The sequence below is a fragment of the Ovis canadensis genome, chromosome 3 (assembly GCF_042477335.2).
Source record: "Ovis canadensis isolate MfBH-ARS-UI-01 breed Bighorn chromosome 3, ARS-UI_OviCan_v2, whole genome shotgun sequence".
In the NCBI taxonomy this organism is placed as follows: domain Eukaryota; kingdom Metazoa; phylum Chordata; class Mammalia; order Artiodactyla; family Bovidae; genus Ovis; species Ovis canadensis.
Window position 1 is genome coordinate 168,317,513 of NC_091247.1, and position 26,163 is coordinate 168,343,675.

The 26,163-nt window shown below is 46.8% G+C and overlaps 2 pseudogenes; both read left to right on the forward strand.

The window, feature by feature from the left end:
- The first annotated feature begins 2,381 nt into the window (after positions 1-2,381).
- On the forward strand, positions 2,382-25,681 carry LOC138436359 (retinol dehydrogenase 16-like; annotated as a pseudogene).
- LOC138435198 (retinol dehydrogenase 16-like) lies at positions 15,865-23,578 on the forward strand (annotated as a pseudogene).
- Positions 25,682-26,163: the final 482 nt, after the last annotated feature.

A 26,163-nucleotide genomic window follows, 5' to 3' on the forward strand; every position in this document is an offset into this window, starting at 1 on the left:
TTCTGGGGCTTATCGTGTGAACTAGGGTCCCAGGATTAAGACAAGGATGGACAAACAAGGAGAGGTCTGTAAGGGAGAGGCAGGGCCCAAACCCTTCCCTGGGGACATGTAGCCTCTCTCTCACCAGAAGCTTCCCTGCGGTCCTCCTGCCATCCCCTCCTGTAGAATCACTACCCTCCATCCTTTGCCACCTGCCAGGTCCCCCAGCCCAGATAATCTCCCACCGCCCTCCAGTGGAGGAGTGTGAGAGTCACTTCTGGAGCCCAGTCTTATGTTTTCTGCTAACACTTACTGAGCACCTACTGTGATCAGAGCAGGAATTCCCCTGATGTCCCAGTGCTTCCAGAGACCCTTGCTCTCTGTGTGTCGTCTGCTGTCATGATGGTCTGAGTATGGACTCAGTGGAGAAGGCATTTGTACAGTCATACAGATACCTGGGCTGAGGGCAAATCGGAGTGGGAGGGACTTCTCCAAGAGTCAACTAAAAAACTGAAACTTTATCTCTTTTGGTTCAAAACTGAGATTATGGCATGTTTACAGGAACCTTATTTTATGGAACAATATCACCATTTTTGAGTAAACAGAGAGCGAGGTCAGATGCTATAGGACCAGTGAATTCAAACCTGTTTTAAAGGCTTGGTGTCAGAGAGGGGACTGCTGAAGAGATGAACGTGACCAGGAGGATCCTCAAGGATCTCTGAATCCTTCAGGCTGTGGTGTGTCAGCCCCTCAAGGTCGATCCACGTTCTCGTCTTCGATGCAAATCTAGGGCTTCTTGCTTGATCTGAAGACCCTATATTTTCATATTTTTATTTACACACACACACCTCCGGACCTTCCAAACCAACTGAAATCAAGTAAAGCATCAATGATACACTTTATGCCTTGGGAGTATGTGTTCAGGAGGTCTGGACTCATCTCCAGCAATCCTCTACAGAATGTCAGAGAAATTGTGAGGTTACAAACCCTGACTCTCCTTGCTGGTCCTACAAGGGATTGGGGGACACAGAGCTGCACTGGGATAAGTTCCATGGCCAACTCTGGGGACTGTGACTCACCGCCCCCAACTCAGACAAGGCAGAACAACAAACGCACTGGAAAAAAGGTGCAGGGCACACCAGCTCACATTCTCAGCCTGGACCCTCAGCAGAGCCCCATTCCTCCTTTTTCCAGGCCGCCTTCCTTGAGGGGGGAGCTAGGTCTGCTCTGATGGATGTATGCAGGAGCAGGAACCCATGCTATGAACATCCAAAGTGATCCAGAGTGCCAAAGTGAAGGTGCTGTCACTCTTTCCCTGGGCTGGCCGGGCCTTTGTGAGTTGCCTGTGGTCAGTGACTCGCCAACACCTCCAATCACCTTAACACACTGACCTATTTCCACTTTTTAGAGTCTCCACTTCAGACAGTGGAGCTGGAAACAAGCTTGCACAGTTTGCCCTCACTCCCTACCCCTTCCAACTCCCCCATTTGTTACCTACACCACCTGCTCAGAGGACGTGTCCTGGGTGTAGAACAGGCAGTGGGTGGGGGGTGGCCTTATGCTTCACAGTGCTCCCCGCTGAGATGCTCTGGGGCTACACCAAGGGGTATGTGCGTCAGCTCTGGGTCACATGTGGGTCAGAGGTTCTGCCCTGGAATCTGGCCAGACTACCCCTCTGAGGACATAAGATGCAGAGATTCTTGTCAGTGAGTCTCCCTGACAGTATCTCCTCTGAAAGTTTTCTTGCTCTGGTCCCTGCAGATCCCAGGTGAGTGTCACCCCAGCCCCTGCCTCTTACTGCTCTCTCCCGACCTGCCTGTTATTGTACCCACCTGGAACAGGAGTTTGAAGCTCCTTGAGACCCTGCAAGTCATCACATGACTTTCAAGACTCACAAAAGGGAAGCTGATGGTGTGAGGAGTGGGATGGGGCTACTGCATGGACCCGTGGGAATTTACAGTGAAGGAATTCATGGTCAGAGAAAAAAATCTCCTGTTTCTTCCAAGTAAAGAAACCACAACCTTCGTCTTTAACAGGGTTAGTGTTTGTATAAGACTTGCATTTTCCCCTGACAGTTTCCAAGGCACCATCCTCCACCCTGGCCTTCTTTTTCCTCACCCTTTGGGAAACCCCTGTGGAAGGGTCCTGCTGGTCACCCAGGAAGCAGGTAGAGGCTGCTTTCTGCAGGACCATCCTTTCCATTACTGCTGCAGATTGCCACCGGCAGTCAGCACCCTGCAGGTGGCAGTGACCACAAGAGGCTGAATCTGTCCTCCTCTCTGTGTTTCCTGGCTGCTGGGGTGGGCTCCAGGGGCATTAGCACCTCTGTGTCATTGGAGAATCCTCTCCTTCCACCCAGTGCCCATCGTCTTTCCTGATCTGGAGTTGGAGCTGTGATAAACATGGATGGTGAGGAGATGTCCAGGGCTCTGACCCCGGCTCCTTCCGCCCCTGCCTCGCTCACCAGCTCAGTGCCCCTGGTGGTCCAGCCCCGTTACTGAATAGTATCCTCCCCATCTCTGTGAATCCCCTGCATGCACAGCTGCTCTGGATCCAGTCTCCGGTCCTTTCCTCAGTCTCCTGAGCGGGCAGCTCGCTATTCCTCTCCATCATCAGTTCAGTTCAGTTCAGTTCAGTCGCTCAGTTGTGTCCGACTCTTTGCGACCCCATGAATCACAGCACACCAGTCCTCCCTGTCCATCACCAACTCCCGGAGTTCACTCGACTCGCGTCCACTGAGTCAGTGATGCCATTCAGCCATCTCTTCCTCTGTCGTCCCCTTCTCCTTCTGCCCCCAATCCCTCCCAGCATCAACCCTCATACAAATTGAACTAATTCATTTCCAATTATTTAACTCCCTGCTTGGGGGAGTCAGCATTCCAATTAATGATAAGATATCAAGGTTCAAATCAGTCTTTTCTCCACGTCTGTTTGGTCTGGATTCTGTGTATGGTGCTGGGCAGGGCAGGGTCTGAGCACAGAAGGGGAGAGGGCAATGGAACCCAGCGCTCAGGTATGTGGACAGAATTTCTTGGAGATAAAAGGGAACACCTGTTAGAGCAGCTTCGTGTGAGTCCTTCCAGCACCCATCCCAGCACCTGGGAGAAGTCTCCCCATTGCCTGTGTCCCTTCATTCCCTTCATGTCCCCTCTCTTTGTCTCAGACACCCCCACTGCTCTTCTGAACATCTTTTTAATCCAGAGAGCCACTGAATCAGGAGACACCTTATTCCCTTTTGCCTCCTCCTTCTAATCCTAGAGAGGCTGAGGGGACGTAGTCTTTTAGGAGCGAATTCTGTGAGCTGAGGGAGAGGAGGGAACCAGATCAGAGGCTAAGCCAGCTGCCCAGGGTCACACAGCTAGTTGGCAGAAAAGTTGGGTTTTAAAGTCACATGTGTCTTGATTCCAAGTGTATCCCCTTATAAGAATGTTCCTAGTCGAAGAGACCCAAGTCATAGCCTTCAATAAGAAAAAGGGAACAATTTGGTTGTGAACCATGAAACCTGGGATCCAAAATTTCTAACGTGTTTGTGGCTGTGTGAGGACTGAGAAGGCAGAGGTGGGCAGAGGGAAACAGGCAGGAGTGCAAGGACCAGGAAACTGAGGTGGGAAAAGTACTGTCCTCCTTAAGGGTTTGTGTTGGAAATGCGGTAGTATCAATGAGAAGTGCATTAATTGTGCCAAAAAGCCAAAAGCAAGTACTGGGATCAGAGTCAGTCATAATCACTGAAGAAGGTAAATAGGAAATCTTCAGAACTCCATTCCAGAAAGTCTGGAGGCTGGCTGGCCAATTACCTTCGTGCATGTTCTTAATTTCTTCTGTCTGATCACTAACCAGACACTATTCACCCCAACCTGTGTGTGCCTGTCCCCTACAAACCCACGTGGCTGTACCTGGTGGTCCTCGTGGGCTTGTACTACCTCCTGCACTGTTACTAGGAAGACAAGTTTGTCTTCATCACGGGCTGTGGTTCGAGCTTTGGGTGCCTGCTGGCCAGGCAGCTGGACCTGAGAGGCTTGAGGGTCCTGGCTGCGTGTCTGACAGAGCAGGGAGCCGAGCAACTGAGGAAGCAGACAGCGACAGGCTGCAGACTGCGATCCTGGACGTCACCAAGACAGAGTGTCTCTGCGGCCACCAAGTGGGTGAAGGAGTGTGTGGGAGACAGAGGTACCACCCACATTTTTTGTTTGTGTACTTCTCTCTGTGTGAGGGGAGACCCGTTGTTAGCTCCTTGGGGAATAATCCAAGGTGTTTTCCTGGATGTGAGGTCCCACTTGCCTTCTTCACCTCACCCAGCTGACTAGACGAGCCTCTTCCATCCGTCACACCCACCTCCTGACCTTGAGTGTTTGCAGTTTTTGGGAGAGAGATTTCCCTGATGAGACAGTGTCCTTGTAGAATATCTGTCTGGTATCCCCTCCTGTCTTAGCAGAAAGTCTGGGTTTCTTGCTGCTGAGTGAGCAGGGTGATCAGGGTGGACTTTCTGGAGGAGGGGTGGAGGTGGAGGCTCTGGTTGAAAGGCTGCAAGGGGGTTGGAGGGGAGCACTGGAGCTGGGCTGTGTTCTCAGCACTTGATCATGTTCTTGTTGGTGACCCATAGGCATCCCACTTGGCTTTTAATGTCACTTACTTTCAAATAATGATACTGAGTTCTCAGGGCTTATCTAGGGGAATTCAAGTAACTACTATGGAGTCACTTTCTCTCTCTGCTTTCTGCTTTTCTTCTTTTCTCTACTGCTTTTTTTTTTTTTTAATTCTTAGAATCTGCCTGTATTTTGCAGTGGAAGGAGAGAACTTCAGTTTCTTTCTTCTAAGTGATGAAAGAATGATCATTGTGGAAACTGAGAGATATGCCAAACACTGAAAATCTCACCACCAAGAGATAAGGGCTATTAGTATTTTGATATACATGGTCTTATATTTGCACATATTTATCCTTTTCTTTCTACTATATGTAAATACATAGATTTAGAACATGATAAAAATTTCTTCAAAAACATCATAAATTGTGACTGAGAAAATACTACACATTAAAATAACATCACTTACTAAAAAGTACTTCATGGTATGATACATAATTATTTCCTACATTTTATTCACCATATTCCACATAAATGATATCTCTACACTATAACCGTGTACATTGATTGTGTCTTTGATAACAGATGGTTGAACTGTATTCATCCTACAAGTTAGGAATGTTGCCGAGCAGGGCAGGGACTCAGCTCTCTGTGTGGAACTTCTGGTTCTCTTACCCCAGCAACCTCAAATGCCTGCTGCTGCTGCCATGAGGCCTATGGTTGCTAAAGGATTACTTTAAAACCTTGGGATTGTGTCTTGGATTCTTGCAAGTGGTTTCCTTTAAGCTGGGTGAATTTGCACCAAGAAGATGAAGCCAGGGTGGCCTCCTGTGTGAGTGGGAGGAGAAGGTGGAGTTTTCTGGGGTAGGGGGTGAACTCTGTGCTCTGGGTGTTAAGGGTAAGGAAAGGCATCCCTGCCCTCCCCCAAAATAGCCCTTGGAATTCTCCAGATTCCTGAGACACATTGCTCAGTATTGAAGTGCAGATTTCAAGCCCAGGTCCTAGAGGTCAATACCAGGTCTGCCACTAAATTCCCTCAATCCTGAGATCTCAGGTCTATTTCACCCAACCAATCTGCACTCAGTTACGGTCATCTTTTTTTGTTTTTGTCTTCATCTCTTGATTCCTTTATTCCTCACTTCCCCACCCATTCTCATTGTCTATGTTTCCTCTCTTTTCCTCATACTAACTGTTGAGCACTCAGTCCTGAAGCTGTCAGAAAATCTTGAAAGCTGGGGAATATTTATTAGCGTTCAAAGACACCATTGATAGCTCAGCTGGTAAAGAATCTGCCTGTAATGTGGGAGACCTGGGTTCGATCCCTGGGTTGGGAAGATCCCTGGAGAAGGGAAAGGCTGCCCACTCAGTATTCTGGATTGGAGAATTCCATGGACTCTATAGTCCCTGGGGTCACTAAGAGTTGTGCACAACTTACTGACTTTCACTTTCAAAGACACCATGGACTGTGGAAACCCAAAACTTCACTCTTGAGTTCCAGACTATAGACCCACTAGATTTCCTCAAGCTCAATACCTGCCTTCATCAACACTGGGATACTTCTTCCTTGTCACCAGGCCATGGGCAGGGTGTGAAGACTGAGTCGGGAGGAAGGCACACCTCCTGTCCTCCCACTGCTCACAGGGTCTGGACTCCCCAGACCCCCATGGTCTGCTCCAGCCCCTCCCCTGCAGCCTCTCTCCTAAAGTCCTTCCTGGTCGGAGGGTGAATGGCACGTGGCTCAGTCCTCTCTCCTGGGACCACACAGTGTTGCCCTCTCATCCTCACTCTTCCCAGGACTCTGGGGTCTGGTGAATAAAGCCGGCATTTGCACAATGTCGGCACCCAATCAGTGGTTGATCAAACAGGACTTTGTGAAGATTCTGGATGTTAACCTCTTGGGGGTGATTGACATGACCCTGAGTCTGCTGACCCTGGGGCGGAAAAGGAAGGGCTATGTGGCTAACATCTCCAGCATCATGGGCCAGCTGGCTCTCTTTGGTGGAGGCTACTGCATGTTCAAGTACCGCGTGGAGCCCTTCTTGGACTCCCTCAGGTAATGGTCTGCGGGGGGAGGCCCTTCTTCTCTTCTCCTCCTTCTGAGCACTGAGGCAGGGAAGGGGTTAAGGCGGGGGTTCTACCAGTATTTTCATACATCACAGACCTATTGACTCTTCCTTCTAGGTCCCTCTCACTGTGTAGGTCTCTTTGATGAGAAGCATGTTCATATGTTTTCCTTCCCCAGTTGGTCCCAAACCTATAGGGTTTGACTCAACTTATTCCTGCCTTGCAGGAAGGCCCATGGTTGGAAATTATTGGAGGCACAATAACGGATATGTTTTGGCTGTGCAGGCCTTTCACATGCTCAACTGCTATGGTATTTATGTTCTGGAAGCCCTGGGGGGATGTGTACCCCTTGAAGCAATTGGTCAGGAGAGTTACCCTGTCAAATAAGTGGTAGAGACCACTGGCTCTGATGTATGGGAGCTCTGTCCACAGACTGGTGGATGCTTCTTAGAGGACAGGGGTTCCTGGGGTGGGAGAGGGGAGACGAGGGATGTGGTATATGGAAAGACACAATGTGCAAACATGGTGATTGATTGGAGTAAGAGCAATAGGAGGTGACAACATTTAAGTGATGCTCTGCAGCACATTTGGTAGGATGCAGAGCTGATAGGCACGGGGTGTAAAATAATTGGGAAAATGGTCAAACTCTATAAAGAAGCAGTAACATCACCATGAGCTTCTCTCCCTGGCTTCTGTATCTCCAACTTCTGAGAGCTCCCAGCCCATCTCACCCAGGCCTGTACTGGTGTCTGACTGTTCTTTCATGTTCTTCTTGCACGACATCTCTAGCCATTGCCCCTCGTCCTGTCTATATTCCAGGAGGGAGCTCTCCTACTTTGAAGTGAAACTGGCTATGGTTGAGCCCGGTTACTTCCTGACCAATATGATCCAAGGTGAGGTGTTTAATGGAACTGTCCAGGCATCATGGGATCATGCCAGCCCAGAGATCCAGGAACTCTATGATGACAACTTCCTTGCTGACTGTGAGTTAGCTGTGTGCTTTGGGAAAATATTCAGAAATGCATCATTAGTGCCTCCTCCAGTCTCAGTTCCATCCTCCAGGCTCTCATTTACCCCCACAGTGGGGATATGAGCTCATCCTCAAGGTCTCTGATTGGTCAACTGGTGACAGAAGGGAAGGATCGAGGCTTCATAGTTCTAGAGAACAGTTGCTCTTCAGAAACACTTTTAATTTGGAAAGGAGACTGATGCCACAAGGGATACATCCCTGGAATCATGGCAAGGTGGTGTTGTGAAAGTAAGTCACTCAGTCGTGTCCAACTCTTTGTGACCCAATGGACTATAGAGTCCATGGAATTCTCCAGGCCAGAATACTGGAGTGGGTAGTCTTTCCCTTCTTCAGGGGAACTTCCCAACCCAGGGATCAATCCCAGGTCTCCCACATTGCAGGCGAATTCTTTATCAGCTGAGTCACACTGGTGTTAGCACCACCTTTTCTCAGGTGCCTCTATTTCCAGTGTGTAGTATATGTATTCCCTGGAAAGGTACTAGAGGACACTAACTTAGTGTCTAAGTGTATTTTTTGCTATGTGCTAGGATACATTGCAGTGATATCTATTGATTTGATATGGACCATGATTTTGGAAGAGAACAGAATTTTGGGGAAGTCAAGTTGATCTGGAAGTGGGAGGGCTGGAAAATGGGAATAACTAGGATGGAGTCTCCTTCTGTACAATCATGAAGACATCGGATTTACTGAAGCCACTGTGGGCTGGAAATCTGTCCTTGGTGACCGACTGCATGGAGGATGCTCTGACCACCTGCCACCCCCACACCAGAGACTCAGCTGGCTGGGACGCCAAGTTCTTCTATCTCCCCATGAGCTACCTGCCCGGCTTCCTGGTGGATCTCATGATGTACTGGGGTTACTCTGGGCCTGCTAAGGCCCTGTAATGCAAGAGTGGGGTTCATGGTAGTGGGAAGTTCGGTCCTGGGTGGGGAAAGAACACATGGAGGAAGGGAAATAGAGTGGAGAGGGGGATTCTCAGGGGACCAGAACACACATTCCACTTCACACCCCACCCACTCCCCAGGCTTTGCTTGCATCATTGCTTAGGACTTGGGGAAATTAGGAAGAGACATATTGTGCTTGAGGAACTGGGGTTGATGCTTACGTCTTCAGTCTGTCCCTTGTGCGTTATGACCCATATCAGCTGTGAACAGCCATACTGTGGGGAGGACATGAGACACTGGGGCTTTCAGTCCCCTGTGCTTTGGCTCTGTCCACTTCTTCAGATGAATCTTTCCCATGTTCTGTCTCCCTCTTCCCCAGGATAGAAATGATGAGCAAGCGGATAAAAGCCCCTTTTCCCTGAAGGTGTCTGTTGATCATGAAGAGTGACTATCAGACTGACCCAATAGTCTGGGTGCCAATTCAGTGGCCTTGGCAAATTTGGATATAGAAACCAGGTTTTGATCCATCTTGGAAACAAGAATTTCCATGGATTATTTTTTCCCTAAAATTTCATTTGAAAAGTTCACCTACTAGAATGCATGCTAGGGCTTCATGGTTAAACTGAAGGCACTTGATTTTCAAATTATTATTTACGACACACACAAATAGTACTAGTCTCAGCAAACCAAATGAAATCAAATAAAGCATCATTGATTCACTTTATGTCTTGGAGGTGTGTGTTCAGGAGGTTTAGAATCACTCCCATGAATCGTCTCCAGAATGTCAGAGGGCTTGTGAGGTTATAAAGCCCTGACTCCCATTGCTGGTCCCACAAGGGGTTGGGGGATGTGGGGCTGCACTGAGGTGGGTTCCACGGCCACCTGTTTGATCTGTGACACAAGGGCTCTAACTCAGACAAGGCTGAACAACAAATGCATTGAAAAAGGAGTGCAGTGCACACCAGCTGAGTCTTCAGGCTGGGCCCTCAGCAGATTTCCAGTTCTCCTTCCAGGCTGCCTTCCTTGGGGGAGGAGCCAGGTCTGGTCTGATGGATGTGAGCAGAGGCTGGAACCCAAGCCAGAGTCCACGAAGCAGCCACAAAGCAGTCTCCTTCTCCTCCCCTTGGCTGTCCTGGTGGTTTTGATGAACAGGTTCAGTGACTCCCCAACCCTAATACCATCTCCTCCAGGAATCAGATACTTAGGACAGGAGGGGAGGGTTTGTCTGTCCATTCTGGAAGCTCACTCAAGTAGGTGGACAGCAGACAGATAGGGCTGGAAGCAAGGGCGCACAATTAGCCCTCACTCTTGGCCCCTTCCAGTCCCCTGTCTTCTAAGCCTCTCTCTCTCTTCAAAGGACTCTTCCTGGGAGATGAGGGGATGGATGTGGAAAGACCCTGTGTCTTGACTGTGGTCCTCCTGAGACTGGGAGATTGCCACCAGGGGGCGACTCCCTGATCCTTAGCATATAGTCTTGACAGTTGCTGCCTTGGTATGTGGCCCAGCTGAACCTCCCAGGACCAAAGGTGCAGACATTTTAGTCAGTGAGTCTGCCTGACAGGATGGCCCCTGAAAGACGTTTTGTTGTGGGTTCTGCAGCTCCCAGGTGACTGAGAGTCACTCCAGCCTCCTGTCTCGGGTCTCTCCCGATCTTCCTGTGGTTTTCCCCGCTTGGAATGTAGTGTGGAGCTCCTGACAGGTCCCAAAGCCATGCTGTAACTTTCAGGATTCACAGAACAGAGGCAGATGCCCTGAGGGCTGGCACCAATCTGCTGCATGGCCCTGCGGGAATTTGCAGTTGATGATTTCATGGTCACTGAGAAAAAAATTGTCCAAGTAAGAAACCACAACCTTCTCCCTTAGCAGGGTTAGTGTTTGTATAAAACTTGCATGTCCCCCCAGCTTCCTGACAGTTTCTAGGGCACCATCCTCCATCCTGGCCTTCTTCAGCCTCACCCTTTGGGGAGCCCTGTAGGAGGGTTCCTGCTGGTCACCCAGGAAGCAGGCAATGGCTGGTTTCTGAAGGACCGTCCTTTTCATCATTGCTGCTGTCTGTAATCTGAAGGGCAACCCCTTTTAGGATGACAGTCAGCTCCCTGCAGGAGACAATGACCACTAAAGGCTGAATCTGTCTTCCTCTGTGCTTGTTGGCGGCTGGAGTGAGTTCCAGGGGCATCTGAGCCTTTGTGTCCTTGGGGAAGCCTTTCCTTCCACCCAGGAACTATAGCCTTTCCTGACTCGGAGTTGGAACTGTGATAAACGTGGACAGTGAAGAGATGCCCAGGGCACTGACCGCAGCTCCTTCTGTTCCTGTCCCTCTCATCAGCTCCACACCCCACATCATTCACACCCACTCCTGGATGGTATTCTCTCCCTCCCAGTGAACCCCTCCATGTGCAGCTGTTCTGGGATCCAATCTCGGGACCTTCCTTCAGTCTCCCGAGTGGCCAGCTCCTTCGTCCTCTCCACCCTCACCCTCATACAAACCGAACTAATTTCTTTCCCTCATTGTGGTTTACCGATCTCACTGCTTGGAAGAGGTAGCATTCCAGTCAATGTTTTTCAGGTCTCCAATCTGCTTTTTCTCAGTGTCTGACGGGTTAGGATTCTGGGTGTGGTGCTAGGCTGGGTAGGGACTGAGCACAGAAGGGGAGAGGGCCTTGGGTCCAGGCATCCGTGTCTGTGAGCAGGACATATTCACAGGTTAAAAGGGGAACAATTTGAAAGTTTGTTGCTGAACCACGAAAGATGCCAGGATTCTTGGCTTCCGGAGGTGAAGAATTCAATCCCGGGCCAGAGACAAGGCTTGATTGCTCAGAGTTTTTGTGTAATAAAGTCTTATTAAAGAATAAAAGAGATACAGAAAGCTTCTGATAAGATATCAGAAGGCGGCAGAAAGGGTGCCCTGCTGCTAGTCTTTAGCTGGATGTTATATAGCTACTTCAGTTCAGTTCAGTTCAGTCGCTCAGTTCTGTCCGACTCTTTGCGACCCCATGAATTGCAGCACGCCAGGCCTCCCTGTCCATCACCATCTCCCGGAGTTCACACAAACTCACATCCATCGAGTCGGTGATGCCATCCAGCCGTCTCATCCTCTGTCAACCCTTCTCTTCCTGCCCCCAATCCCTCCCAGCATCAGAGTCTTTTCCAATGAGTCAGCTCTTCACAAGAGGTGGCCAAAGTACTGGAGTTTCAGCTTTAGCATCATTCCTTCCAAAGAACACCCAGGACCGATCTCTTTCAGAATGGACTTGTTGGATCTCCTTGCAGTCCAAGGGACTCTCAAGAGTCTTCTCCAACACCACAGTTCAAAAGCATCAATTCTTAGGTGCTCAGCCTTCTTCACAGTCCAACTCTCACATCCATACATGACCACAGGAAAACCACAGCCTTGACTAGACGAAACTTTGTTGGCAAACTAACGTCTCTGCTTTTGAATATGCTATCGAGGTTGGTCATAACTTTCCTTCCAAGGAATAAGCATTTTTAAATTTCATGTCTGCAATCACCATCTGCCATGATTTTGGAGCCCCCCAAAATAAAATCTGACACTGTTTCCACTGTTTCCCCATCTATTTCCCATGAAGTGATGGGACCGGATGCCATGATCTTCGTTTTCTGAATGTCCAGCTTTAAGTCAACTTTTTCACTCTCCTCTTTCACTTTCATCAAGAGGCTTTTTAGTTCCTCTTCACTTTCTGCCTTAAGGGTGGTGTCATCTGCATATCTGAGCTTATTGATATTTCTCCCGGCAATCTTGATTCCAGCTTGTGTTTCTTCCAGTCCAGCGTTTCTCATGATGTACTCTGCATATAAGTTAAATAAGCAGGGTGACAATACACAGCCTTGACGTACTCCTTTTCCTATTTGGAACCAGTCTGTTGTTCCATGTCCAGTTCTAACTGTTGCTTCCTGACCTGCATATAGGTTTCTCAAGAGGCAGGTCAGGTGGTCTGGTATTCCCATCTCTTGAAGAATTTTCCACAGTTTCTTGTGATCCACACAATCAAAGGCTTTGGCATAGTCAATAAAGCAGAAATAGATGTTTTTCTGGAACTCTCTTGCTTTTTCCATGATCCAGCAGATGTTGGCAATTTGATCTCTGGTTCCTCTGCCTTTTCTAAAACCAGCTTGAACATCAGGAAGTTCATGGTACACGTATTGCTGAAGCCTGGCCTGGAGAATTTTGAGCATTACTTTACTAGCATGTGAGATGAGTGCAATTGTGCGGTAGTTTGAGCATTCGTTGACATTGCCTTTCTTTGGGATTGGAATGAAAACTGACCTTTTCCAGTCCTGTGGCCACTGCTGAGTTTTCCAAATTTGCTGGCATATTGAGTGCAGCACTTTCACAGCATCATCTTTCAGGATTTGAAACAGCTCAACTGGAATTCCATCACCTCCACTAGCTTTGCTCATAGTGATGCTTTCTAAGGCCCATTTGACTTCACATTCCAGGATGTCTGGCTCTAGGTGAGTGATCACACCATCGTGATTATCTGGGTCATGGAGATCTTTTTTGTACAGTTCTCCTGTGTATTCTTGCCACCTCTTCTTAATGGCTTCTGCTTCTGTTAGGTCTATATCATCTGTCCTTTATCGAGCCCATCTTTGCATGAAATGTTCCCTTGGTATCTCTAATTTTCTTTTAAAGGATCTCTAGTCTTTCCCATTCTGTTCTTTTCCTCTATTTCTTTGCATTGATCACTGTGGAAGGCTTTCTTATCTCTTCTTGCTATTCTTTGGAACTCTGCATTCAGATGCTTATATCGTTCCTTTTCTCCTTTGCTTTTTGCTTCTTTTCTTTTTACAGCTATTTGTAAGGCCTCCCCAGACAGGCATTTTGCTTTTTTGCATTTCTTTTCCATGCGGATGGTCTTGATTCCTGTCTCCTGTACAATGTCACAAACCTCCGTCCATAGTTCATCAGGCACTCTATCTATCAGATCTAGTCCCTTAAATCTATTTCTCACTTCCACTGTATAATCATAAGGGATTTGATTTAGGTCATACCTGAATCGTCTAGTGGTTTTCCGTACTTTTTTCAATTTGAGTCTGAATTTGGTAATAAGGAGTTCATGGTCTGAGCCACAGTCAGCTCCTGGTCTTGTTTTTGTTGACTGTATAGAGCTTCTCCATCTTTGGCTGCAAAGAATATAATCAATCTGATTTTGGTATTGACCATCTGGTGATGTCCATGTGTAGAGTCTTCTCTCGTGTTGTTGGAATAGGGTGTTTGCTATGACCAGTGTGTTCTCTTGGCAAAACTATATTAGTCTTTGCCCTGCTTCATTCTATATTCCAAGGCCAAATTTGCCTGTTACTCCAGGTGTTTCTTGACTTCCTACTTTTGCATTCCAGTCCCGTATAATGAAAAGGACATCTTTTTTGGGTGTTAGTTCTAAAAGGTCTTCTAGGTCTTCATAGAACCATTCAACTTCAGCTTCTATAGCATTACTGGTTGGGGCATAGACTTGGATTACTGTGATATTGAATGGTTTGCCTTGGAAACAAACAGAGATCATTCTGTCATTTTTGAGATTGCATCCAAGTAGTTCATTTCGGATTCTTTTGTTGACCATGATGGCTACTCCATTTCTTCTGAGGGATTCCTGCCTGCAGTAGTAGATATAATGGTCATCTGAGTTAAATTCACCCATTCCAGTGCATTTTAGTTCTCTGATTCCTAGAATGTCAACATTCACTCTTGTCATTTCCTGTTTGACCACTTCTGATTTGCCTTGATTCATGGACCTAACATTCCAGGTTCCTATGCAATATTGCTCTTTACAGCATTGGACCTTGCTTCTATCACCAGTCACATCCACAACTGGGTATTGTTTTTGCTTTGGCTCCATCCCTTCATTCTTTCTGGAGTTATTTCTCCACTGATCTACAGAAGCATATTGGGCACCTACTGACCCGGGGAGTACCTCTTTCAGTATCCTATCATTTTGCCTTTTCATACTGTTCATTGGTCTACTAGCAGTCTGCTAATTAAAGAAAGGATGTGTCTCAAAACTCAGAGAATGGCACTAGATGAGTCATCCAGGGGCAAAAAATGATTGAGATGAATCTTGAATAAAGGCAGATTTCCATATAAATATATAGTTTTATTAACATATTTTAGGAGAACAATGTATGAGTATTGTCAATGTACAGTTTGTCAAGATGGTTCAGAGCCTTTAGGGGGAACCGACTTGGAGACAGAGTTGAGGGTATACATAGTATATTAACATAGCTTAAAACAAACATTTCCATAAGAAAAATGCATTGGTTAGCTCAAGGTTTGAGAAAAGTTATGTTCAGGTGGAACCAGGTGTCATTATGGCAACACAGAATTTTAAGAGAAACCTGTTTTTAAATTTGTATAGAGAAGGGGAAAAAACATAACACTAGTTTGTTTCTTCCTGCCATTGAAGAGAGAGATAAAAAATGTCTGACACTTGCAGCCTATTTCCTCCGTTTGGAGACCCCTGGCCTTCCAGCCTGTTACCCTCTCAAACTGTTGGAGCAGCTTTCTGTGAGTCCTGCAAACACCCATCCCAGCATCTGGGAGAAGTCTCACCATTGTCTGTGCTCCCTTACTCCCGTTGTGTGCCCTCTCTTTGCTTCAGACACCCCCACTGCTCTTCTGAACACCTTTCTGGTCCAGAGAACCACTGTTAACAGGAGAGACCTTATTCTCTTTTGCCTTCTTCTTCCAATCCTAGAGAGACTGAGGGGACTTAGACCTTCAGGAGGGAATTCTGTGAGCTGAGTCAGAGGAGGAAAACAGGTCAGAAGCTAAGCCAGCTGCCCAAGGTCCCACAGCTAGTTGACAGCAGAGCTGGGTTTGAAGTCAGGTGACTTGATTTCACTGTGTTCCTTTTATAAGAACGAGGAGATCCAGGTTCCTGAGGTAAATAAAATAAATGTAAAAAGATGGTTGTGATCCATGAAACATGGGATGTAAGGGTTCTATATGTGTGGGTATAGGGGTGGGGAGGGGAGTTGTGGCTGGAACGAAATAAAGAGGAGTAGGAAAACCACGAAAATGAGATTGGTAAACTACTATCAGCCTTAAAGTTTGTTTTACAAGTGCAAAGTCATCTGGTAGAAATGGGTCAAGTGTATTTAAAAAATAAAAAATATGTGTTGGGGCCAGAATTTATATTAATAGTAGTCACCAAAGAGAATGAACAGGATAAGCCTGAGGACTCCATGCCAGACGGCCTGGAGCCTGACTGGCCAACCAACATCATATGTGTTCTTAATGCCTCCTGTCTGAACACTAGCCAGATTGTAGTTTCACCCCAGCCTCTGGGTGTCTGACCCCTGCAAAGCCATGTGGCTGAACCTGGTGGTGTTGATGGCCTGTGCTACCTGCCCTGGTACCAGGAGAGGCAGATGGTGAGCCAACTCCACAACAGGTTCGTCTTCATCACGGGCTGTGGCTCAGGCTTTGGGAACCTGCTGGCCAGGCATTGTACCTGCATGGCTTGAGGGTACAGGCTGCGTGTCTGATGCAGTCTGGGGTCGAGCAGCTGTGGAACCAGACATCAAACAGGCCAGAGAAGGGGATTTGCCACATCACAAAGACAGAGAGCAATGCTGCAGCAGCCCAATGGGTGAAGGAGTGTGTGGGGGACAGATGGTTCCTGTCTCTGTGACGGGGAGACCCCTTGACAGCTCCCGGGAGAAGATTCCAAGGTGTTTCTCAGGATGTGAAGTCCTACCTGCCTTCTTCACCTCACTCAGCTGATCAGATGAGCCTCTTCCATCCCTGACCCCCACCTCCTGACCTGGAGGCTCTGTAGTTTGGAGGACAGTTTTCCCTGATGGGAATGTGCCTTGCAGACTTCCTGTCTGATGTCCGCTCCTCTCAGCAGAAGGTCTGAGTTTCTTGAAGCTGAGTGAGCGAGGTGATCAGGGCAGAATTCCTGGAGGAGATTCTGGTTGGATGGTGGCTGGAGGCAGGGCTGGAGCTGGGCTGTATTCTCAGCCCTTGATCATGATCTTGCTGGTGACCCATAGTCATCCTACTTGGGGCTCAGTGTCACCCAATTTCAGTAATGACACTAACCTCTCAATCCTTCATTAAAACAGGGCAGAAAACTACTATGGGGTCACTTTCTCTCTCTTTTTTGTTTTTCTCTTTGTGTGTGTATGTTTGCATTTTACCACAGTGTTTACATATCATAAGAGAGTAAGAAAGAACTATAATTTCTTTCCTTCCAGAATACATATAAAACATGATTATTGTGTAAAATGGGCAGGGTACACAGATTAAAAATGACAGTCACACCAATCATACCACCCAGAGATGAACTGATAACGTTTTTCACATCCATGTTACATTTTGCCTATAATGTGTAGCCTAATTTTCCACTGAGAAGGTAAACAACTTTACACATAACAAAAATTCCCTCAAAACCAAATAAATGATGATTAAGAATATTATATACTTTAGAATAGCACTGCTTATTCAGAAGTACATCATGGCATGAATGTAATTGGTTCCCACATGTTATTTACTGTATTCAACATAAATGATGTCTTGGTAAACTTCTTTCTAACCACTTACCTACACTCTAATCACATGTATTAATTTGATCATTGGTCAAATATAGTGGGACGATATACATTCCTCCAAGTGCAGTGTTGGAACTGAGCAGCAGATGAACTAATCTGTATGTTAATAATTCCAACAGCTCGTATCCAGCTCCCATGACTCTGCTCTTGGCTCTGAATTCTGTTAGTTCAGTTCAGTTCATTTCAGTCGCTCAGTCGTGTCCGATTCTTTGCGACCCCATGAATCGCAGCACACCAGGCCTCCTTGTCCATCACCATCTCCCGGAGTTCACTCAGACTCACGTCTATTGAGTCCGTGATGCCATCCAGCCATCTCATCCTCGGTTGTCCCCTTCTCCTCCTGCCCCCAATCCCTCCCACCATCAGAGTCTTTTCCAATGAGTCAACTCTTCGCATGAGGTGGCCAAAGTACTGGAGCTTCAGCTTTAGCATCATTCCTTCCAAAGAGCACCCAGGGCTGATCTTCAGAATGGACTGGTTGGATCTCCTTGCAGTCCAAGGGACTCTCAAGAGTCTTCTCCAACACCACAGTTCAAAAGCATCAATTCTTAGGTGCTCAGCCTTCTTCACAGTCCAACTCTCACATCCATACATGACTACTGGAAAAACCATAGCCTTGACTAGACGGACCTTAGTCGGAAAAGTAATGTCTCTGCTTTTGAATATACTGTCTAGGTTGGTCATAACTTTTCTTCCAAGGAGTAAGCGTCTTTTAATTTCATGGCTGCAGTCACCATCTGCAGTGATTTTGGAGCCCAAAAATATAAAGTCTGACACTGTTTCCACTGTTTCCCCATCTATTTGCCATGAAGTGATGGGACCAGATGCCATGATCTTTGTTTTCTGAATGTTGAGCTTTAAGCCAACTTTTTCGCTCTCCTCTTTCACTTTCATCTAGAGGCTTTTTAGTTCCTCTTCACTTTCTGCCATAAGGGTGGTGTCATCTGCATATCTGAGCTTATTGATATTTCTCCCAGCAATCTTGATTGCAGCTTGTGTTTCTTACAGTCCAGCGTTTCTCATGATGTACTCTGCATATAAGTTAAATAAGCAGGGTGACAATATACAGCCTTGATGTACTCCTTTTCCTATTTGGAACCAGTCTGTTGTTCCATGTCCAGTTCTAACTGTTGCTTCCTGACCTGCATACAGATTTCTTAAGAGGCAGGTTAGGTGGTCTGGTATTCCCATCTCTTGAAGAATTTTCCACAGTTTCTTGTGATCCACACAGTCAAAGGCTTTGGCATAGTCAATAAAGCAGAAATAGATGTTTTTCTGGAACTCTCTTGCTTTTTCCATGATCCAGCAGATGTTGGCAATTTGATCTCTGGTTCCTCTGCCTTTTCTAAAACCAGCTTGAACATCAGGAAGTTCATGGTTCACATATTGCTGAAGCCTGGCTTGGAGAATTTTGAGCTTTACTTTACTAGCATGTGAGATGACTGCAATTGTGCAGTAGTTTGAGCATTCTTTGGCATTGGCTTTCTTCTGGATTGGAATGAACACTGACCTTTTCCAGTCCTGTGGCCACTGCTGAGTTTTCCAAATTTGCTGGCATATTGAGTACAGAACTTTCACAGCATCATCTTTCAGGATTTGAAACAGCTCAACTGGAATTTCATCAACCCCACTAGCTTTGTTCGTAGTGATGCTTTCTAAGGCCCACTTGACTTCACATTCCAAGATGTCTGGCTCTAGATTAGTGATCACATCATCATGATTATCTGGGTCATGAAGATCTTTTTTGTACAGTTCTTCTGTGTATTCTTGCCACCTCTTCTTGATATCTTCTGCTTCTGTTAGGTAGCTGTGAAGAGAAGAGAGGCAAAAAGCAAAGGAGAAATGGAAAGATATAAGCATCTGAATGCAGAGTTCCAAAGAATAGCAAGAAGAGATAAGAAAGCCTTGTTCAGCGATCAATGCAAAGAAAGAGGAAAACAACAGAATGGGAAAGACTAGAGATCTCTTCAAGAAAATTAGAGATACCAAGGGAACATTTCAAGCGTGTGGTAGTGAGAAGGAAAAAAGAGGAATGAGTTTTTCTCTTTTCCATTCCTGAGAACAAGGCCTCAACATTCCTAGCTTTCTTTTCTTTTCTTTTTTCTAAGACTTGTGTCTGTAACTAAGTTTGCTTTTCTGCTCCCTAACACATTAGAAGCTACAATTCACATTTTCTTCTTTGACTCTATGCTAAATATATCCCCTATCAGGTGTTTACCCTCATAACATCCTTCCCCTTGTAGTTCCATGGCAGGAAGAAGACCACAGAGCCACCGAATTGCCACACTCAAATACTGGGTTACTGTCACTGGTGGTGGTGGTTTAGTTGCTAAGTCGTGTCCGACTCTTGTGACCCAATGGACTGTAGCCCGCCAGTCTCCTCTGTCCATGGGATTTTCCAGGCAAGAATACTGGAGTGGATTGCCATTTCCTTCTCCAGGGGATCTTCCTGACCCAGGAATCGAACCTGGGTCTCTTGCATTGCAGGCAGACTCTTACCGACTGAGCTATGAGGGAAGCCCATTACTGACACTAGTTTATGACTGTTTTTGAAATAATGCAAGAGGAAGAGACCAAGATCCTATCACCTTTGTTCCTCATCACTGACTCCTGACTGTGAGCCCTTGCCTTATGTAAGCCCCCACACTCCTCATGGAATGGGGGTGGGAAGGGCACAGTTCTTGAGACATGAGCCTACTGTGTTCCCCTCTCCACTGGCTGAGAGTAAAAGCCACCTTTCTATTTCCTCCAAACTCTGTCCATATTTTTCAATGGGCTTCTGTGGACAGAGAAGGCCAAGATTTTGGCTGGACACAAGAGGATGCTTTGGGGTTAGAGTCAGTAATACTCACTGAAGAGGGTGAACAGGAAAATCTTGAAAACTCCTTGCCAGAGAGCCTGGAAGCTGGTTGGCCAAACATAATCATGAGTGTTCTTAATTCCTCTTGTCTGATCACTAGTCAGTCAATTTCACTGCAGCCTGTGTGTGTCTGTCCCCTGGAAAGCCTTGTGGCTAGACCCAGTGGTCCTCGTGGGCCTGTACTACCTCCTCCTGGCACCAGGAGGTGGTGACCACCTCCAGGACAAGTTCATCTTCATCACGGGCTGTGACTCAGGCTTCGAGAAACTGCTGGGCGGGCAGCTTGATATATTACAGAAACCAGCACAATATTATCCTTCAATTAAAACTTTAAAAGAAAAAAAATAGGGCAAAAGAAAAACCCTTAGGATTTGATTCCTGCAGGGTAGTTTCCTTCAAGCTGGTGAATCTTTTCCAAGGAGATGGGCTAGAGTGATCTCTTATATGAGTGGGAGGACAGGTGGGGTTTTCTGGGGTAGAGGGTGAACTCTGTGTTCTGTGGGTGATGGGTAAAGAGAGGGAGCCCAACCTCCCCTCCAAATACCCCATGTAATTCCCCAGATTCCTGCAGGGACAAGACTCAGTATTGATGGGGTGTTTCAAGCCCAGGCTCTAGAGGTCAATATCAGGCCTGTCCACAATTTCCCCCCAAACGAGGATTTCAGGTCATATTTATCCACACAATCTGCATCCATACTATAGTCGTATTTGTTTTTGTCTTTTATCCAATGTCTCTTTTTTGTCTCTCTTGCCCTCATTCTCTCACTGTCTCTCTCTCTTTCCCTCTCTTTCCCTTATATTAGCTGTTAACCACTCAGTCCTGAAGATGTCAGAAAATCTGAGCAGCTAGGGAATATTTATCATGTCTGCAAAGACGACAGGGACTGTGAAAGACATAACTTCACCCTCTGAGTTAGAGACTATAGACACAGAAGTTGTCCTCAAGCTCCATACTTCCCTTCATCAGCTCTGGAGTGCTAGTTCCTTGTCACCAGGCAGTAGGCATGGTGTGAAGACTTGAGTCAAGAGGGAACACACCTTCTGTCCTCCCACTGCTCACAGGGTTTGGACTCCGCAAACCCCCAGGAGCGTGTTGGTCTCTGCTCCAGCCCCTCCCCTGCAGCCTCTCTCCTAAAGTCCTTCCGGGTTGGAGGGTGAATGGCACCATGGCTCAGTCCTCTCTCCTGGGCCCAGCTCAGTGTTGCCCTCTCGTCCTCACTCTCCCAGGACTCTGGGGTCTGGGGAATAATGCCGGCATTTGCATTGGCACCCAACGAGTGGCTGACCAAACAGGACTTTGTGAAGGTTCTGGATGTGAACCTACTGGGGGTGATTGATGTGACCCTGAGTCTGCTGCCCCTGGTGCAGAAGGCGAGGGGCAGTGTGGTCAACATCTCCAGTGTCTTGGGCCAGGTGTCCCTCCATGCTGGAAGCTACTGCATATCCAAGTATGGCGTGGAGGCCTTCTCAGACTCCCTCAGGTAATGGCCCGTGGTGGATGCCCTTCTTCTCTTCTGCTTCTGTGCTCTGAGCCCAGGGGTAGAGGGTTGGGGTCCGGAAGTGGGGTGGAGGTTCTGCAGATTTTCATCACAAACTTAATGGCTCTTCCTTCCAGGTCCCTCTCCCTTACTCTGTGTATGTCTTTTACTGGGAAGCTGGGAAGCACCTTCCTATGTTTCACATACCCAGTTGTTCCTAGACCTGTAGAGTTTGATTCAACTTATTCCTGCCTTACAGGAGGGCCCATGGTCAGAAATTATTGGAGGCACAATAATGGATAGATTTGACTGTGCAGGCCTTCCATGTACTCATCCCTAAGAGACTGTGTTGTAAATGCATTGGCATCTATTAGAAATGGGTTAAGTGCACCAAAAAGCACACATTGGGGTTAGAGTCAGTCATTCTCACTGAAGAGGGTGAACAGGACAATCTTGAGAACTCCATGCCAGAGGGCCTGGATCCTGGTTTGCAAACAGTTATCCTGTGTGTGCTTGATTTGTCCTGTTTGATCACGAATCACTTTATTTCATGCCATGTGTCTGTCCCGTAAAAGGCCATGTGGCTGTACCTGGCAGTCCTCTTGGGCCTGTACTACCTCCTGCACTGATACCAGGAGAGGCAGGTGGTAAGCCACCTTCAGGACAAGTTTGTCTTCATCATGGGCTATGACTTGGGCTTCGGGAACCTGCTGGCCAGGCAGCTGGACCTGGGAGGCTTGAGGGTCCTGGCTGTGTGTCTGACAGCAGGGACCTGAGTAGCTGAGGAACCAGACGTCAGACAGGCTGCAGACAGTGATCCTGGATGTCACCAAGATGTCCAGAGAGCATCACTGGAGCCACTGAGTGGGTGAAGGGAGGATGTGGGGGACAGAGGTACCACCCAGATTTCTTGTTTATTTCTTCTCTGTTTGTGAGAGGACACTGGTTGTCAGCTCCTTGGGGAGCATTCTAAGGTTTTTCCATGACTTGAAGTCGCACCTGCCTTCTTCACCTAACCCAGGTGACCAGCCAAAGCTCTTCCACCCCCCCCCCCCCGACCCACCTCCTGACCTTGAGGCACTGTAGTTTGGGGGAGAGATTTCCCTGATAAGACTTCGTCCTTGCAAATTACCTGTCTGGTATCCCCTCCTATCTCAGCAGACAGTCTGGGTTTCTTGCTGTTGTGTGAGCAGGGTAATTGGAGTGGAATTTCTGGAGGAGGGGTGGAGAGGGGCCTCTGGCTGGAAGGCTGCATGGGTGGCTGGGGACAGGGCTGCAGCTGGGCTGTGTTTTCAGTATCTGAACATGGTCTTGTTGGTAATCTATAGCCAGACTACTTGAGGTTAAATATCACCCATTTTTGGTGCTGACGCTGAACTCTCAGGAGTTGTCTGAGGAAGGCCTGAAAACTACTCTGGGGTCACATTCTCTTTTTTTTTAAATTTTTTGTTTTTCTCTATGTGTGATGTGTCTCTTTGTGGTACTATAGTTGTGCCTGTGTTTATGGGAGAAGGAAAGAACTCTATCTAAATATAGATTTAAAACATGATACTGTGGACAGTGGGAAAAGTATTTGGATAAAAACCAAATCACCCCAAATCCTACCACCCACAGACAAGTGCTGATAACATTTTGACATACATGATATTACAATTTGGACATAGTCTGTATGCTAATTTTCCAGTGAAAGAAGGTGAACAATTTTATAGGTAACAAAAATGTGTTCAAAAACATAATAAATAATGATTGAGAATATTGTATTCTTTAGAATAGCTCTACTTCATAAAAAGTACCTCATCATATGAATGTAATTGATTCCCATCTTTTATTCATTGCATTGAACATAAACGATGTCTAGGTAAACTTCTTTCTACCCAATTCCCTAGGCTCTAATCACGTATATTAATTTGATCATTGGTCAAATAATGAGGAATATACATTTCTACAAAGGCAGGCTTGTGGTGCTAAGCAGTGGAGGGACTAATTCTGTGTGTTCATTCTGACACCCTGTTCCCAACTGCCCTGACTCCACTTTTCTGCCCTGAGTTCTGTTAGTTGATAAGGCTTAAAGTTCTTGATGTGTCTTTGTGTCTCACAGACAGGTTTCCATGAAACTGGGCAACCTGTGATCCAAGGGGACTGGGGCCAGAGTGGCCTCTCTTGTGAAGGAGAGGTAGATTTTTCTAGGAAGAGGTGAAATTCCTATTGGGGGAATCATGGCTTCTCTTGAAAGCCTACCCACTGAATTTCCAAATTTTTGTGGGAATATAGCTCAATATTGATGCAGGTGCTTCAAGGCCAGGCCCTACAGGTCAATACCATGCCTCTCAACAAGTTCCCCCAAGCCTGAAATCTCAGATCTCTTTTACTCAACCAATTTGCCCCTAACCTTCACTCTGGCTTCCCTCATATCTCAGTTGGTAAAGAATCTACCTGCAATGCAGGACACCCCAGTTTGATACCTGGGTTTGGAAGATCCGCTGGAGAAGGGGTCATGACCTCCTTATTGCCAAATTTAGACTTAAATTGAAGGAAGTAAGGAAAACCACTAGACCATTCAGGTATGACCTAGATCAAGTCCCTTATGATTATACAGTAGAAGTGAGAAATAGATTTAAGGAATTAGATCTGATAGACAGAGTGTCTGATGAACTATGGAGAGTGGTTCATGACATTGTACAGGAGACAGGGATCAAGATCATGCCCAAGCAAAAGAAATGGAAAAAAGCAAAATGGCTATCTGAGGAGGCCTTACAAATAGCTGTGAAAAGAAGAGAAGCAAAAAGGAAAGATATACCCATTTGAATGCAGAGTTCCAAAGAATAGCAAGGAGAGATAAGAAAGCCTTCCTCAGCAATCAGTGCAAAGAAGTAGGAAAACAATAGAATGGGAAAGAATAGAGATCTCTTCAAGAAAATTAGAGATACCAAGGGAAAATTTCATGCAAAAATGGGCTCAATAAAGGACAGAAATGGTATGGACCTAAGAGAAGCAGAAGATATTAAGAAGAGGTGGCAAGAATACACAGAGGAACTATAGAAAAGGGACCCTATGACCCAGATGATCACAATGGTGTAATCACTCACCTAGAGGCAGACATCCTGGAATGTGAAGTCAAGTGGGTCTTAGGAAGCACCACTACGAACAAAGCAGGTGGAGGTGATGGAATTCCAGTTGAGTATTTCAAATCCTAAAAGAGGATTCTGTGAAAGTGCTGCACTCAATATGCCAGCAAATTTGGAAAACTCAGCAGTGGCCACAGGACTGGAAAAGGTCAGTTTTCATTCCAATCCCAAAGAAAGGCAATGCCAAAGAATGCTCCAGCTACCGCACAATTGCACTCATCTCACACACTAGTAAAGTAATGTTCAAAATTCTCTGAGCCAGGCTTCAGCAATACATGAACCGTGAACTTCCTGATGTTCAAGCTGGTTTGAGAAAAGGCAGAGGAACCAGAGATCAAATTGCCAACATCCACTGGATCATGGAAAAAGCAAGAGAGTTCCAGAAAAACAACTATTTCTGCTTTATTGACTATGTCAAAGCCTCTGGCTGTGTGGACCACAAAAAACTGTGAAAAATTCTGAAAGAGATGGGAATACCCGACCACCTGATCTGCCTCTTGAGAAATCTTTATGCAGGTCAAGAAACAAATTAGAACTGGACACGGAACAACCAAATTGGGAAAGGAGTTCATCAAGGCTGTATATTGTCACCCTGCTTATTTAACTTATATGCAGAGTACATCATGAGAAATGCTGGGCTGGAGGAAGCACAAGCTGGAATCAAGATGACTGGGAGAAATATCAATAACTTCAGATATGCAGATGACACCACCCTTATGGCAGAAAGTGAAGAAGAACTAAAGAGCCTCTTGATGAAAGTGAAAGAGGAGAGTGAAAAAGTTGGCTTAAAGCTCCACATTATTCTTAAAAACATTGCTCCATAAGTTGATCCCTAAGTCAGAATGGACAGAGGTCGAAATTTAGCTGGATTCTTTCTCCTTCTGGACAGTTATGAAATCAGTCGACTTGTTGGAGACAACCTGCTGCCAGGATCTGTCCTTGGTGACAGAGTGCATGGAGCACGCCCTGACCGCCTGCCACCCCCACACCTGATACTCACCTGGCTGGGATGCCAAGTTCATCTACCTCCCCATGAGCTACCTGCCCAGCTTCCTGGTGGATCTCATGATGTACTGGAGTAACCCCCAGCCTGCTAAGACCCTGTAACCCAAGACTGGGGTGCATTGTAGCGGGGAGTTGCATACAGAGTGGGGAGAGGATGAGTCGGGGGAGAGAAATAAGAGTGGAGAGTGGAGTTCTCATGTCACCAGGATGCCCATTATGCCCCACTCCCACCTCCTCCCCAAGCTTCTCTTAGGACATTACTGAGGACTCAGGGGTAGTAGGAAGTAACATGTTTTGTAGTGAGATCAATAGCTCTCATCTGTTTCTGTTCCTTCTCAGCCTCTCAAGGCTCTGAGCCTTATGGCCTTCCTGCCACCCTGAGGAATCTGCATTGTCTAGAGGATGTGCAGAGCTGGGAGGGTCCCGGCCTCCCCATCTTCTGGTCCTGTCCACCTCTTCCAGGTGTGCCTTGGCCCTGGCCAGTCTCCCTGTCCCACTGAATGGAAATGGACGTGGGAGATAAAGGCCTCTCTCCCCTAAAGATACTTGTAGTCAGGAGCTGAGGTGCACATCCAGCCAACTTT